Here is a 17,231-nt window from a genome sequence, read left to right as displayed (position 1 = left end):
AGAAATGCAGAAATATGACAAAAATAAGCATATGCCCCGCCCACTCATGATGTCATAACTCACTAAGGTTTCTAGGTGTAAAAAATGCGTAACACAGACAGATAATTGTATAAAATGTTTCCTTAACAGGAAATAATCTGAAAATTCACCAAATCACTTGTTTTACGCAAGCGTAACCAAGTTCACTATTTCGGATAATTTTGAATATAATATAAAATATGCATATAATATGTCACTTAGTTAGGGGTCGTCAATTTATTAAATAATAGAAAAGGGGTCCCTGAAGTAAAAAGGGTTGGGAAGTCAGTTAGCCGTAAAGCCACGAAAACACGCTTGCAAAATAAAGGCATAAGCCCCGCCCACTCGTGACGTCACAATTCACTTTCTAGGTGTTTCCTGTTTTAACTGTGTCATAAAAACAAAATTACAACGCATGTTTAATTTCTTCTTGTGTATTCTCGTTTGGGGAATGATTTATTTTGGGTTAAACCTTTAAAAATGTATTTATTTTTTCCAGCCACTTGTGTCCCTCCCCCACCCCACCCCTCCGCGGGGTTATCAGAGCCCGCCCCCCTCTCTCGTCGCACCCCGCCCACTCATGATGTCATAACTCACTAAGGTTTCTAGGTGTAAAAAAATGCGTAACACAGACAGATAATTGTATAAAATGTTTCCTTAACAGGAAATAATCTGAAATTTCACCAAATCACTTGTTTTACGCAAGCGTAACCAAGTTCACTATTTCGGATAATTTTGAATATAATATAAAATATGCATATGTCACTTAGTTAGGGGTCGTCAATTTATTAAATAATAGAAAAGGGGTCCCTGAAGTAAAAAGGGTTGGGAAGTCAGTTAGCCGTAAAGCCACGAAAACACGCTCGCAAAATAAAGGCATAAGCCCCGCCCACTCGTGACGTCACAATTCACTTTCTAGGTGTTTCCTGTTTTAACTGACTCATAAAAACAAAATTACAACGCATGTTTAATTCCTTCTTGTGTATTCTCGTTTGGGGAATGATTTATTTTGGGTTAAACCTTTAAAAATGTATTTATTTTTTCCAGCCACTTGTGTCCCTCCCCCCACCCCCACCCCTCCGCGGGGTTATCAGAGCCCGCCCCCCTCTCTCGTCGCTCCCCGGCAGCCTCCGCCTCTCTTCATCCACACCGCTGTTGTTGCAGCCATTTTACCGTGGAGCGTCGGCGCAGCGGCGACCGGAGGATGCCGAAACAGCAGCGTTAGAAGGTAAATCTGCCCTCTTTTGTTGAGCCCTCTCATCCGCACCGCTGAGCTTCACGTCTCCGACCCAGCAGACGTCGGGTGATATGCGGCGAGCTCACGGCCGGGCCGGCCGGAGGGGGCTGAGGAGAGCCTCCACTAACTGTTAGCAGCCCAGACAGAGGAGAGGTTGCTGGGAGAGTGTTCGGCGGCCGGAGGCTGGTCGCTGGCACTTCACAAGTCTCCGTGAAAAATGGCGACGTCTTGGCAGCAAACCGTTGGAAGTTGTAAACGAGGCTCCGGGTGGCGGGCAGATGCGTGGCTTTCAGTTAGTCACAGATTAAAGCGGAGTCCATGTTGGTGGGTCGTAACGGGAGGAGAGGGGGCGCTCGAGAGCTAACGGAGCGACGTCGGTTTGCGTACGCATTGTAGCTGAACGCTCATTGGCTCAGTGTGCTTCTTAAAGGGCCAGTGCGTAATGTTTAGGAGTTTATATTGAGGTCCCCGGGAAGGACTGCCGCGCTGGGGAATTACAGACTAACGCGCTGTTCGTACTGACGTCTAATTGAGTTTGTTTGTTGTTTGTCTCGAGTGTAAAGTTTGTGAATTTTGTGTGCGATTGTATATTTCAGTAGAAGGCATTAGCTTAAGGTACATATTCAACCACCCCCATAATGCATTGCTCTCTCTCCTGAATGGTCACTTTTTAAAAAAAAACAATTTCCACGTGTTATTTCATCACAAAATTCACTTTCTGATAATATCTGAATCAATGGTGTAGATTGCGAATATTTGTGTGGTTTTACGTAAAATTGCGAACATTCAGAAGCACCAGCAGGGGGAGCTAGCTGGCCAGTCCGCTCACAGACAACGCAGCAGTATCTATTGTTACGTATTTATTCTGTTTAGTTAAGCACTTTATAAAGTTAAAGCCGGAGACAAATGCTAAGATAGAGGCTTCCTCCTGGCTCACCTCACTCGCAGTCGCATCTTCTGTTTCTCAGTATAATATACCGTCTCCAACCTTTCTTATGTAATTTGACTGAAAATAAAACTGGAGAATATTACATTGAGTTCAAGAGGAAATGTTGAAACTATTTTCATTCAGCAGTTGCTGTGACCGTAATGTTGGGATCAGTCCGCACGGCACTGTGTGTGGGTGTGATCGATACAGCCATGTGATACAGAGAAGATGTTTGTTTGTTTGGGTGTACTGTGTGTGAACTGTCTGCATACTTAATAGTTCATTTATAAGGCAGTGTGCAGTACTTACTGATTGAGTATGTATTAAGAAGTATGTTAGTATGTGATTGCGAACAAAGCCATAGTGGCCAAACCGTGTAATTACAGTAGTTGCATCCATCACCTGATGCACACTGACCCAAAAATACCTTTTTATTAGTCGACTAGTCGTCACACGTTTATTATATTCATTTAATTAAATATATTTATTCATATTTATCCTGTTAAATGATAAAGTGGTAATGATTCTGAATGTATCGGCACAACCAGAAACGAGGCTGAACATTTAGTTTAGATAAATACATTTAATATTATATAATAGTATAAAACATCACACAAGTCTCGTATAAATAACTTCCAACTTTACAGAAACAAATACTTGTAGACTTATCGGTATACGACGGATGTTGTATACCGATAACAGTTACTTACAAATCAACTACAACAACATACAAACTGGCTCCTCTTCCTCCGTTTCATGCCTCTCTTGTCGCTGCCTGAACTCGCCGTGTCTTTCTCCCCAGAGTCAGAGTCCTGGTTGGAGCCGCTCCTACGCTAGTAGTGTTTAATCTCGCCCATCGTCTAAGCTCGCAGTCTGAGTACAGTCAGCTAATAGGAATAATAACTAGCAGCTAGTTAGCGTATACGACAGTGTACCGGTAACTGACTTCCTGTGTTGCAACAATCCTCTGATACAAAGCGCAGCTACAGAGGTTGTTTGTTTTTGTTTTTGTTTGTTTTCTTCATGCACCACTGAGCAGCTACAGATGCCGTCTTGAACCGCCATGTTTCTACAGCAGCCTAGAAGGGACAAACCAAACACCGTAGTTTCTCCCTCACAGTTGGAAAGGGACGTTGAAGCAACTAATAATTTAGTGGCAGCTAACTTAAAGTTAACTGTGTTAAAGTTTCAGATTGCAAATAACTGAACACTGCTCGCGTCTGTATTTGACAACATGGGAATGAGAACAAGCTGTAAATATTATTTTCCATTGCTGCCGATAGAGCCTCATAAATAACAGCAGTCTGCCTCTCCTACTGTGTCCCACAATGCATAGCGCTGGAACGGTCTTTGTTGGTTTTTAGACGCATGTAAAATGGTGAATTAATGCAATAATTGGATTTCCATACGGGAAATCAGGCAACAACTGACAGTGTAGACCTTGGAGGTAACAGAGTCAACAATGGAGGAGGCTGTTGTAGATAACTAGTTCAGGGAGCTTTTGAAGAGAGTGGCTCTTCAATAACTCAGACCTGAGTCATTTTTAGGGCAAGGTCACTTTGGCCTTTGATAAATACACATGTATCGGTGTGTCACAGCCAAAATGTAGGGCACCAGGGCCAAAACTACTGGACAGAAAAATACAATTCAATTTTATTTGTATAGCGCCAATTCATAACAGAAGTTATCTCAGGACACTTTTCAAATAGAGCAGGTCTAGACCGAACTCTTTATAACATTAATTACAGAGACCCAACAGTACCACCATGAGCAAGACCTTGGCGACAAGGGCAAGGAAAAACTGCCTGTTAAAAGGCAGAAACCTAGGACAGATCCTTCGGCTCTAGGTGGGTGGTCGTCTGTCTCGACCAGTTGGGGTGAGAGAGAGAGAGAGAGAGAGAGAGAGATGCACAGCAACAACAGTATTGGTAATGGCAATCTAGCAGGACCATGGCAGGAGGCTCCACCAGGATCGATGAGAACCTGCGAAACGAGAAAGCACAAGAACTAAAACAACTCTACATTAATACAGCAGTAAAATACAGCAGTAATATTAATGAGAAATATATAATAGTGAAATACTGACAGGGAATATTTTACTTTAATTTTTACTTTTCATGGAACCAACTCTTCCTCCATCCACAGTTTAACAGCACGTGTGTGTTACCGGCTGAATCCGTTTCCTTTAAGAAAGGTGGGCTTGTTGGTCACGTGTGTGTGTGTGTGTGTGTGTGTGTGTGTGTGTGTGTGTGTGTGTGTGTGTGTGTGAGAGATGTGTTAGCTAGTTAGCTGCTAGCAGTCATCGCATTTCTTTTGCCATTACGGAAAAAACTATACTTCCGTTGATGTCTAATGTGATGACAGACACTGGGAAACATTACATTGTTTATTTGCTGCGTCGCTTATAGTTTAATGAGGAAATCTGCAACTTTTGGGCACAATAGCCAGTTCAAAATAGGGCAATGTCAAACTGGCCGTGTGGGTAGTTAATTCTAGAAAGGGCATTACGGCCACATGGCGGGGCATCCACGGCACTGGCAATTTGCCTGGGTTATAATTCCTGCCCTGTAATTGTATGGAAAGGTGTACAATCCTGACAACAAAAGGGCAGTACAATACGGGAAAACAATAGCAAAAAGCTTGGAGAGCTATGTGACTGACTTGTTCTAGCATGTTCCCAGCTGATGCGTTAGAGGTTTCCTCACCAGCAGTTAGGGCTGGACGATATGGCTTAAAAATAAAATATGCAATTTTTTCACACCAAACCCGATTTACAATTTTAATCGAATTTTTTTTCCTTCTTAAAAATACACTACAAATGACAAAGAAATTATTCAAAACAAGTTTTGCTTTTATTTTGTTTAGATTTTCCCTTCTGGGATTTCAACAAAATTTCCCCTTGGGGCTAAAGTGCAACAAAACACACCTCCTCCAGCTCTCTAGCGATCCTTTCCCATGTGCAGTTGTACAGGTGAGGCAAGGCAACTCCGGCAAAATACTTGCGGCCTGGTAGCACGTACTTGATATCACCCCAACTGCTCGAGACAGACGACCACCCACCTAGAGCCGAAGGATCTGTCCTAGGTTTCTGCCTTTTAACTGGCAGTTTTTCCTTGCCCTTGTCGCCAAGTGCTTGCTCATGATGGTACTGTTGGGTCTCTGTCAATAATGTTATGAAGAGTTCGGTCTAGACCTGCTCTATTTGAAAAGTGTCCTGAGATAACCTCTGTTATGAATTGGCGCTATACAAATAAAATTGAATTGAATTGAAACTGAACCTGGGGTCGAAGGTTTTCAGCATGTGGATAAACCCTGGCTTTTCCACTGTGTAAATGGGAACCATATCTTTAGCAATATGCAAAGCCACTGCATCAGTAATAGCTTTCCACCTGGTCCCTTTCTTATCAAACGGGACACAATGTGAAAATGAATCCACTAATGTAGACAGTTTTTTAGCGGGTGTTAATGGGCTGCGGTCCTGTATATCTTGCAGAGAGCAACATTTCTCCCACTCGGCTGCATGCCTCTGCTTGAGGTGCTGGAATAAATTGGTTGTACTGCTACCCTTGGTTGCAACAGCTTTCAAACAAACTTTGCAGTGGGTCGTGGTTTGTTCGCTGTCGGACGCCACAAAACCAAACCAGTTCCAAACAACCGACAACACTGTGCCTTTTTTTGGGGACGAGCTCATCCTGGCTTGCTGTGTATCTGTGGAGAGGCGGGGGGAGGGGTCAGCGCACTCGGACCTACGGGAGCCCAAAGGGAGCCCCGGTGTTGTGGAAGTTCAAGAGACACCAATTTTTAACTAAAAATAAATCGTGTTTAACTAATTCGAATTAATCGATAAAATCAATTTATCGCCCAGCCCTACCAGCAGTAGATGATAACCAACCCAGCGTGTGCGCATCTCACTGATGATGTCGTTCAGAGGTCAGCTGTTTTTTTTGTTATTTTTTTTTACTGGCATTTAAAGCCAGGTAGACAGATGGACTACGCCAGATTTTTGCCAGAATTGGTCTCCCCCCTCCCGGCTAATTTTAGAATCAAAGTGGAAATGGAAATGCTGCCGGAGTGGTTGTCGCTTACAGTGCAGTTTGAGGGGCGGTAGTGACGCTTGATTAATCACTGGAACAATCAACAATCTGGGTCTCGGATGATCTGATGGGGTTCTGGTAGGCCCGGGCAATAAAACTGTAGCAATATGTGTCAACAATACACGCTTCATCAATAAAATGAGAACATTTTCCAAAAAGAAATTGTTAAAACGAGATTCATGTAATGATCTGTTCGAATTCAAAAGTTGCAGTCAATAAGAACGTAAAAGAAGTAAGTAGTTTGCTTTATTATCCACCAGAGGGCGCTCCACAGTCAGCTTCACCTACGACATGGCCTGTTGACCTGCTAGTTAGCTAACCTAGTAATGTTGAGTTGTTTACTAAAAAAAATGGAGAGAACTCGCGAGCAAAGCATCTCTTGACCAAAACATCTGAGAAGCATTGTGCTTCTGTTGTCTTTGTACAAAGTAGATGTTTAACTATACAATGACAACAAATCACCACAAGTAAGGCATCACAGGCGAGCTGAACAACATCAAGTGTATGACCTCGTCTGACTGCTACCGTTCAGCTTACTCAGGTTCAGCAGCCAGAAGCTTGTGGAAAATGCAATCACCGCTTATATTTAAACTGATTTTACTAACTATAGCTAGCTATGCTAACACAGCAAACAGACGTGATACGCACGAGAGGGGCGACAGTGACAAGGCACAGGGTCATATTAAGAGTTAAGTTGAAAGGTGGAAATGATGGGTTCATTGTTTATAAACCTTTCAGTAATGTATTTCACCAACTAGTTAGCAAATTACTGTGAAGACTGCTTGGACTTCGCCACCATCTGCTCAGCTGTGATGATCTCTGGTGCTGAGAGAGTTGTCCTGGTACTCAACTGATTTTGTTTGCTATTAGTATGCAAATAACAAAGTCTGTTCAGATGATATTGGTCTGTGTTAGTAATGTGTTTATATGTTATTTTATGTTATTTCTGGTTTATAGTTCAGTTCAATTTTATTTGTATAGCGCCAATTCATAACAGAAGTTATCTCAGGACACTTTTAGTTAGTAACATGCATTAATGGGACATGAATGAGTGCAGAAAGAGAGAGAGAGGAAAAGAGGAGCTCAGTGCACCATGGGAAATCCCCCGATAGTCTAGGCCTATAGCAGCATAACTAAGGGATGGTTCAGGGCTCACCTGATCCAGCCCTAACTATAAGCTTTATCAAAGAGGAATGTCTTAAGCCTACTCTTAAATGTGGTGAGGGTGTCTGCCTCCCAAACCACAACTGGAAGCTGGTTCCACAGGAGAGGAGCTTGGTAACTGAAGGCTCTGGCTCCTGTTCTACTTTTAGAGACTATAGAAACCACAAGTAGCCCAGCATTCAGAGAACGTAGTGTTCTAGAGGGGTAATAGGGTACTATGAGCTCTTTAAGATAAGAAGGGGCCTGACCATGAAGAGCTTTATAGGTGAGGAGGAGGATTTTAAATTCTATTCTACATTTTACAGGGAGCCAGTGCAGAGAAGCTAGTACAGGAGAGATGTGATCTCTTTTTCTAGTTCCTGTCAGTACTCGTGCTGCAGCGTTCTGAATTAATTGGAGCGTTTTAATGGACTTATTGGGGCAACCTGATAATAAAGAGTTGCAGTAATCCAGCCTTGAAGTAACAAATGCATGGATTAGTTTTTCTGCATCTGTCTGTGATAGGATGTGTCTAATTTTTGTAATATTACATAAATGAAAGAAGGCAGTCCTAGAGGTTTGCTTGTTAAATGACAAATCCTGATCAAAGATAACTCCAAGATTCCTTACAGTGGTGCTAGAGGCCAAGGTAATGCCATCTAGAGTAACTATATCTTTAGACAGTGAGTCTCTAAGGTTTTTGGGGCCAAGAACAAGTATTTCGTTTTTTTCTGAGTTTAACATCAGAAAATTGAAGCTCATCCAGGATTTTATGTCCTTAAGACATGTTTGTAATTTAGATAATTGATTAATTTCATCGGGCTTGATCGATAGATATAACTGCGTATCATCTGCATAACAGTGAAAGTTAATGGAGTGATTCCTAATAATGTTGCCTAAAGGGAGCATATATATAGTAAATAGTATTGGTCCAAGTACAGAACCTTGTGGAACTCCATGACTTACTATAGTATTTATTGAAGATTCATCGTTAACATGTACGGACTGCGAGCGATCTGATAAATATGACTTAAACCAGCTTAGTGCGGTTCCTTTGATGCCAATTTGATGCTCAAGTCTCTGTAAAAGAATATTATGGTCAATGGTGTCAAATGCATCACTAAGATCTAATAATACAAGTACAGAGACAAGTCCATTGTCAGAACCAATCAGAAGGTCATTATTAACTTTAAACAGAGCTGTCTCTGTGCTATGAAACTCTAAATCCTGACTGAAAATCCTCAAATAAACTATTGTTATGTAGAAAGTCACACAACTCTTTGGCGACTACTTCTCCAGAATCTTAGAGAGGAAGGGGAGGTTAGAAATTGGTCTATAGTTGGCTAAAACCCCTGGGTCAAGAGTGGACTTTTAAGAAGGGGTTTAATTACAGCTACTTTAAAGGACTGTGGTACATATCCTGATAATAAAGAAAGATTAATCATATCCAGTAAAGAAGTGCCAATTAAGGGAACAACTTCTTTAAGCAGCCTAGTTGGGATCAGGTCTAATAGACAGGTTGATGGCTTCGATGAAGAAATGATTGAAGATAACTGATGAAGATTGATAGCAGAAAAACAGTCTAAATATATATCTAAGTTTACATTAGCAAAAGTCCCTGAACTTGGAGAGCCACTGATAACTGTTGATGGCAGTTGGTGATTAATTTTCTCTCTAATAGTAATAATTATATTGTAACCATTAGTGAGGTGGCTGTCTTTCTCGACTCCAGCTCCATTTTACAGTTATTGATTAAGTACCAGTCCTCTATGCTGTGTGACGCAGGGTTGACAGCGACGAGAGTTACTTCTCTCCTGTCACATGATACCACTGACTGCAGTATTGTAAAGGATAGTGCATCCTGCTGGGTAGTCTTTATGGTGACCATACCGTGTTACCACAAGCATTATATACAGGAAAAAAAAATACACATTACTTTGCCAGCTTTATTTGCTTTTTTTGTCCAGTAATTGCCTTGGGCAGTATCAAAGTATTGCGTTATTCCAGGGTATTTAGGTATTTTCAATACCTTTTAGTGGATCTGTCGCATTGGCTGATTGGTCATTTATTGTCTGTGCACTTAGTTCGGGTTTGAGTGAGTATGTTTTCTCAGAAGATGCTCTGTGCTTTGCGTCATAATGTTATCGGTGCTTCACATTGCTCCTTTTTGCTTTCTTTCTCCAACTGACTCTCATCTCATCCCCCCGTATGCATATCTCTGAACAGAATGCGCAGATTTGATTGGCCGACTAGCATCATGTGAGATGATTTATAACGTATCTGGTCTGTGTTTTGTGGGCTGCTAAAGCAGTGCCGTAAAGGCTAGAAAATCTGCACTGGTTAAAATAGAAACGCTTCGGGTCTGCAGGGAGATGTTTCTCCCAGATTGTGTCAACGGGTCCTCAAGCAATAATCTATGGAAGAAAGGGCGCTTATTTCCTCTCTATTCAATATTCTATGGGCCACAAGTATAAAACCCAGCAAGACATGTCTAACTAGGCCAATTGAATATTCGTCATCATGATATGATATGAACGTCCATGAAGAACACATTGCGAAAGACTGCATGAACCGGGGTGAATAAATGGTGGTTCATAAAGCATGAGTCGTGGATGCTCTTTGTTTTCTTCTGAAGAAGAGTAACGGGACAAGACCGTGTGACCAGACCAAAACAGTGTTTTAAAACTGAAAAAGGGTCCAGCAGTGTTATCAAATGTTTCTGCTCGTTGCCACATTCACCTGCTTTAAGTGGTAGTTAAGTTACTTTGGTCAGCTGTACCGTGGTTCAATAAGCATAATGGTTACTGAAAGGCTCTGTGTTGTATTTGCTGTCAGAACAGAGAAATAAAATGTCCCTGTTCATGCAACATTACTGTGGCGTCCTCCTGCGTGAAACCCTACTTACAGATAGATGTTAGCAGCAGAAACACTGAGCTAGCTGCTAGATAACTGTAGCGATGGTGGACCGCGAGGGTCAATCAAAGAACTGCAATACATCTCCGAGTCTAAGTGACCATTGTGTCAAGATGCATCTTAAGTGTTGTTTTCTTTTTTCTTCAGACACGTGAACAATAGGGGTGGGTAAAAATATCGATTCATCAATGCATTGCAATATATTTTTTCCCAATTCAATATCGATTTATTAAATCCTCTGAATCGGTTCAAGCCCCTGGCCGGTGGGGGCGCAGTGAGCAACGCCTTAGTGTGATTTGCATTGTGCGGACGGAGGCCGCACTCGACCACACAACAACAACATGGCAACCGAAGCAGGTATCAACAGTGAAAGCGGATGTTTGGAGTCATTTGGGATTCCAGAGTTAACCCAGAACACAGGAAATAGACAAAAGTGAGGTAGTGTGTAAGTTGTGCAAGGCAGTACTAAAATACTGCAATAACACAACAAATTTGCGAAACCATTTAAGCCGACACCATGCAGATGCTCTGCAGCAACCTGCGGCTAAACCTGTTGATTCAAAACAGACACAACTCAACAGATTCTTCCTTTGCAAACTGCCGCCAAACTCTGCCCGCGCGCAGAAGATAACAGAGTCTGTGGTCGTCTTCATATGTAAGGACCTACGACCGTACAGTGTCGTGGAAAAACGGGGGTTTTAAGAAGATGGCATACACACTCGAACCACGATAAGCCATACCAACACGCAAACACATGACGAAAGTCGCCGTACCAAAGCTGTAATTTACTTATTACTGAATCGATATCGAATCATTTTAATTAGTATGGAATAGAATCGATATCAAATCGAATTGTGACCTTAAGAATCAAAATCGAATCGTGAGGTTCGACGAAAGAAAAAGAATAGCTAGTCTTGCTTCTGACTCATTGTGATTGATTTTTTTTTTCTCTCCTGATACCGTAACATGATGGTATCTGTCAGTACATTAACAGTCATGTCATCACTCTGGTGAAAGTGCTTTATCTGTCTGTACACTAATACTGGTTTCATTCACTAATTCAGTTTCTGATTGCTTCATACTCTAAAAATTATTGAGTTTCATTGACAGAAGTTTAACGATAATAAAAAAAAAGATGTCTGATGGAACTGACCATTATACTGATTTGACCATATTTGCTGTTAATATTATGGTTTCACCAACTAATAACTTAAACCTCCCTTATGTGCATCTGTATGTGAATTGAAAGCTAGGGTCTGTGTGCTTGGCCGAAACCTGATTTACATGATTTTTAAATAGGATTTTATTATTATAAAATATGGTTTGTGATTTGTGCATTTTTTGCTGTTCAAAACATTTATGTAACATTAGCTAAATCACACTTTATTTTCCAGCCCTGTTTACTCCATGGATGTATAGAGAGAACTGGATACAGTGTTCAACATGGTGCGACCATAGGGTGAGTAACAAAAGCAGCACATTAGCAAAGCAGCAGCGGCTTCATTGCATTCAGTGTCTTATGTCCAGTTTTGGGAGTAACGTGTTATAAAGTGACATGTTTCTGACATTACACAACTGTCAATGCTACAGAAAAGAGGCAAACATTGAAATAATTACAGATATTATGGAACAATATTCATTGCAACACGTTGTATTCTCCTTGCCAGTGTAAACTTGTGGTGTTAGTACATTGAAAAATATTGTTAAATAGTAGTGATAAAGTTTGTGAAATTTTGATTCCTTAAATATTTCAATTTTGTTGGGGATAGAGTGAATGGCAAATCAGATTGAGTTAAATCCCCTGCAAACTGATTGATGGGGAACAAGTCACTTTTTTCCTGCACTTAACATAGCAGATCATCTGCGTACAGGGACACTTTATGCTAACGTTTGTTTTCTTAATGCAACCCAGAGCTATTCACCTGTATTAGAAAGGATTGGATCTGGGACCCAGTATCGGCAGAAACTCAATATCAAATGACTGGGATCAGAAAACACAACTGGGATGATCGACACATTATAAATAAATAAATAAGAAAATTAATTATATTGTTTGAGCAAAGAAAATGAGAAAATGTTCCTTGAAAAGTACTTGAAAGTCTGTTTGAACCTTGGTAGTAAACAAGAGTCATAATCCCTCAGCTATACTTTCAAGCACATCACATTTGAAGCTCATTCAGAGCTGAGCAGCAGCTTGTCCAGTCAATCTGTGAAACTGTTACCTAACATTATTTAACGTAATGTCTGAGGTAGGTACATTAGTGAACAAATTGTGATTACTGCTGTTTGTTGTAGTCCTTCTTCTTGTGATGTGCAGTCACATCTGCTCGACCAACCATGATCAACCACACCCCCGCCAACCATCCTCAAAGCGAGTGGAGAACAGAGGAAACAAAAGCAGAACCTGTGACAGTGGATACACGTGCATGTACTTTTTCTATGCAAATGTATAGGATAATATCACAATCACAAATACTTTGACTGACAGAAATGAAATGAATTATAGTAGTAAGTTTTTAAAGATTGTGATATTGCATAAGTTATAAATTATTACAAAGAATGATGGAATAATCGAGTGTATTGCACATTGCACAGAGTTTGGTGGCCACAGGCAGGAAGGACTTCATCCCACTTAGAAAACTGCGATTGGCCTTGCCTTTTCATTGTCCCCCACCAACCTTCATCCTCCTACCAATCCCCACTTTGTTCATTTCTCTATCACTGCTGGCCAAGTGGGTAAACCCGGATGTAGAGACTCCCTGTGAGCGTGGTACAGTCATGGTGAATCATGGAAAGTCGGCTTGCTTGCAGTCACAGCATGGATCTCTGTGTGGATTTTACAACCTCTATCTCTCTTGTGTCTCCTCCTCTTCCTCCTTCTTCTGTCTCCGCTCTCATTTTCACTTTGTCCTCCATTTTTAACACCTTTGTCCTTCTCCCTCTCCTGTCCTCTCTCGGCTCGCCATTCTTTTTCACCTTTTGACTGGCAATGAAAAATGTATCTTAAACCTTTTAAATAATTCTCTGAATTGGAGTTGATGCCTATTTTAGAGAAGAGGGTCAGGGCCTCATGAACAGTATATGGTTGTATTGAGTGATCCATATAATTTTTCATAGTGTTTAAACGCTGCAGAAATACGGATGTTTTTATTGTCTGAGCTTTAAAATGTATTTAAAAGGTCTGAAATGGTCAAGAACATTTTTTTTTTGTAACTGACCATTTGACTAAATGGTACAGCCTAGAATGTATCGTTGTAGTATATAATGTTATATATATATATATATATATATATTTTAAACACTAAACAGTACATATTGAACTTTTGAATCGAGATTATGCATTAAGTAGAAATACAAGCAGTGGAAATGTCCATTAATATCAACGCAGTAATATGGCTGCCAGTGCTTGGGAAGGCTGTATTTGAATTTTTCATGTACAAGGCTCCTTCTTTTTCTTAGACTTTTTGGCTGGTGTGTGTCTGGGGAAATTAAAAAACAACTTAAAAAGACAACACAGAGTAGCTTACTGGTAGCCTGCAGTTTCAGCTTAACAACTGCCCAGTATCGGAGGTCTGTCGCAGTTCTCTGATTAACGCCCGCTGTTCTCCGTCACTATGGTTATCCAGCGGCTAGCTCAGTGTTTATAAAGGTGACATTTATTCATGGTAAGTAAGCTGATCTGGGTTTGTTGCCCTTGCTTTACACCCCTGCTCTCTTTTGTGTGAAAGAAGACCCTCTAACCCTCTTTGCCAGTTTAATAGCTTAACATAAGAATACCTTATTCATTTAAGCTATTGGGAGGAGGAATACGTTTTTAATTTGAGATGTCAGTATTGGATTTAATATTTAAAAGAGCAACGAGGAACTTTAATTTCTTTGGTTGATTCTGGCGCCCCCTGTGGACAAGGTGGTAGTGTTTCCATCAAATGTTTTCCTCATTTTTTTTATTTCAAGGGAATCTGATCCAATCCAACCCGGTAGCAGGATTAAAGAATAACTATATAGAAATAGCCAATCTTCTCTGTGATGGTCTTGTCACCTTCTGTGGCGGCAGCCATGTTTGACCGCCAAGTTTCTACAGTAGCCCAAAAAGGACAAACCAGAAACGGTCTCTAGTTTCTCCCTTGCGCTAAGAAAAAGAGGGTGAATAAAGTGCGTTGCAGTCTTTTTTGTTAAGATTGTTAATTTGTTATTTTCCTGAACTATATAGTATGTAGAACAATGTATGAATGAGACATGAGGTAGCTGGATGAACACTTTTAAAATCTATCCGGCTGTTGCTAGTTTCTCCAAACCCTAGCTTAAAATTGATAATGAAACCTAAACAACTGGTTGCAACCCTAAACGTTAGCGTGGAAACTAAGGATGTTAATCTTAACCCAGAGGACGGCTAACCTTAGTACAGCTGAAGTTGATGGATCTTGATTTGAGCCTGACAAAGTGCGGCTGAATGCTTGGTCAGGCTAGCTGAACTGAGACAGGATTTGTCACAGGTCTCCTGCATATAACCAGGAAATATCAAGCAGAGTATCACACAGCAAGCAGTGGCAAGTCTCAGCTGTAGCACCGGTGTCACTGAGCCAGTGCTTGATTCACCGTGCAGGTTGTAGTCTGATGGGATATTGGTAGAGTAATGACTTCTCCTTTTTCAAGCACAAAATATGTCAAGACAACATTGTGTCCAAGGACGAAATCCTCCCTCACACTTTGGTGGGTGGGGGTGTGAGTGTGTGAAAGAGAGACTGAGACCTCAGGACAACAGCTAGCAGTATGGAGGTTGGCTGCTTATTTTCTCTCGCCCCAGACAAACTCTGAAATGATTAACTTCAGTACAACACACAACCTGCTGCCAACAATAATGTGATTTGAGCGTCGGCTGAGTAATACACTGTCTGGCTATTCACCTCAAACCTGCATGCTATCAGTCTGCCACCATTGTCTCTTTTTACCAGAAGGTGCGTGGGCACATATATATGCATACGCTTGTCGTCTTTTGTGTTTTTAGTGGTATGCCTCTATGCTTAGTACAATGAATGCTGCTGTGAAGTGAGTCAATGTGGCAGTGTCATATACTTTCATTCAGTGTAATAGCCAGCAGGTGGCAACTTCATTGGCTGCAATGGAGAAAAAAGACGGTTTCTCACTTGATTTAGGAGCTTAGGTAACAGTTTCCCAATGAGTTTATGGTCTCAATCTCTAGTTTTAAGTGCTCTTCCATACAGCATGATGTTCACTTAGTAAATGTTGGTCCAGTTTAGAGTAAAATAGACCATAAAAACAGGGTATGCTTTAGGGCGTGGCTGCCTTGTGATTGACAGCTAATTCTCAGTGAGTCTGTCCAGCTCAACGCACCAAACTCAGATCACTAGTCAAAATAATTTCTCACCTAAAATGGTTTCAGAAGCATATTTTAGTGTATATATTACACTACACATATAAGTCGATAGAACCTTCTAAGATGCTTTACTTTGCTTTGTCCACTCAAGGTGGTTTTGCTCCCTAATGTTTTCCATTCACGTAGTAAACGACATAACATCACTAGCTCAGTTTACTGACCGGTCAATATGGCATGCTATAGGTCAATCTCATAGTGGAGCGCCCTCTACTGGATCACAAGGCAAACTACTTCAGATGGTCTGTTGGGTTTCTAGACTGGAAATATTGAATTTGAACAGGTCATTACACCTTGAAAATTAACCACCTTCGAACTCATTTTAAAATTTTGAACCAAAAATGAATTTCGAATAAAAAATATCTTTTTAAACGCTTTTTGTTGTCTGACCAACAGGCAAAAGGAATTCAGTTCACAACAATTTAAACAAAGAGTCAAAAATGATTCACGGAAATTTTTCTCTAGATCGACTTATTGAGAAATCGAGCAATGATTAATTGTTTACTGTGGCACCAACCTTAAGACAAGCCTTAGATTTTTGCCCCACTAGTAGCAAAGTTGCCTCTTCATTTCAGCGTTAGTGTCACATGGCTGCTGGTGTTGACGTAAACCTTTTTGATTTCACTAAGCTTCTGTAGATATACTAATAAAATAGTTCAACTGTGGCTTTGCACGTTTTTGGTTTGTAAGCTTGTGTGGCCATGTGACGCAGAAGGACAATCACAACTGCGATATTTATTTAAAGAAGAAGAGGAACCAATATTATACAATTATAATAAATGTCCTTTCATGCATTGTTGCTGATTAATCTGTATGTCGTTTTGTTTTTTGTGCTGGGAATAAAATTATAAATGTAATATTTGCTATAGTTTCCCTTTCTAGAGACCTGATCTACCAGGTGATGTTTTTCTTATTTTTTTCTGTTGGAAGAGGATCCCAGGGCATTGTGTCTGCTGTCCCAAAGGTCTTGGTTGCCATGGTAGCCAACGAGGTTCGTTTAGATGAAGGGGTGTAAAGGTGTCGAACTGGCGCTGAACTGAGGGAAGGTCACAGTGGCTCCTGCTCGTCGGCTCACAGTAACGAGCCAGCTGCGGTCTTTCTCTCAGCAGATGTGGAGCTTTACTGTTTTGTTATAATCGGCGTATTACTGTCTGCCGGTCTGCCTATGTGAGGTGTCTGATTACACTGCTGCCGAGAGTAAACGAGCGTCTCACCCGAGCATTAATCTACCTATAAAAATCTCCAGCCTGTGTGTTCACAGCTGCAGCAGTACACGTTCAACATTTTATATTCGGGTAACTTAGGTACTCAGGTAACAATCACATCCTGCAGTGAGCTCAGCTGCAGAGCACACTGTAGCTCCTAGATCACGTAACCAACAGTAAGGAGATCAGGGGTCAGAAGGTCACAGCACCCAGAACCAGCAAGATGATCATGATGGTAGAGAGATGTTTTAAGAAACCTAATAATATAAAATAACTATTTATACAGCACCTTTTCATACAT

The 17,231-nt window shown here is 41.0% G+C and overlaps 1 protein-coding gene across 6 annotated transcripts in view; it reads left to right on the top strand.

Annotated features, from left to right (window-relative positions):
* Positions 1-1,113: 1,113 nt before the first annotated feature.
* ccdc71 (coiled-coil domain containing 71) overlaps positions 1,114-17,231 on the top strand; it is a 53,618-nt gene continuing 37,500 nt past the window's right edge. For 4 of the 6 annotated variants that reach the window (XR_007886377.1, XR_007886378.1, XR_007886375.1 and 1 more), the window contains exons 1-2: positions 1,114-1,246; positions 11,728-11,792. The gene's annotated coding sequence lies outside the window, so the exon portion shown is untranslated. The remainder of the gene's footprint in view (positions 1,247-11,727; positions 11,793-17,231) is intronic. The other 2 variants (XM_051413973.1, XM_051413974.1) reach the window with 2 other exon arrangements.

Source organism: Dicentrarchus labrax, unplaced genomic scaffold (genome assembly GCF_905237075.1).
Source record: "Dicentrarchus labrax unplaced genomic scaffold, dlabrax2021, whole genome shotgun sequence".
Taxonomy (NCBI): Eukaryota; Metazoa; Chordata; class Actinopteri; family Moronidae; genus Dicentrarchus; species Dicentrarchus labrax.
Note: the sequence above shows the minus strand (reverse complement) of the source record. Positions and strands in the feature narration are given on the sequence as shown.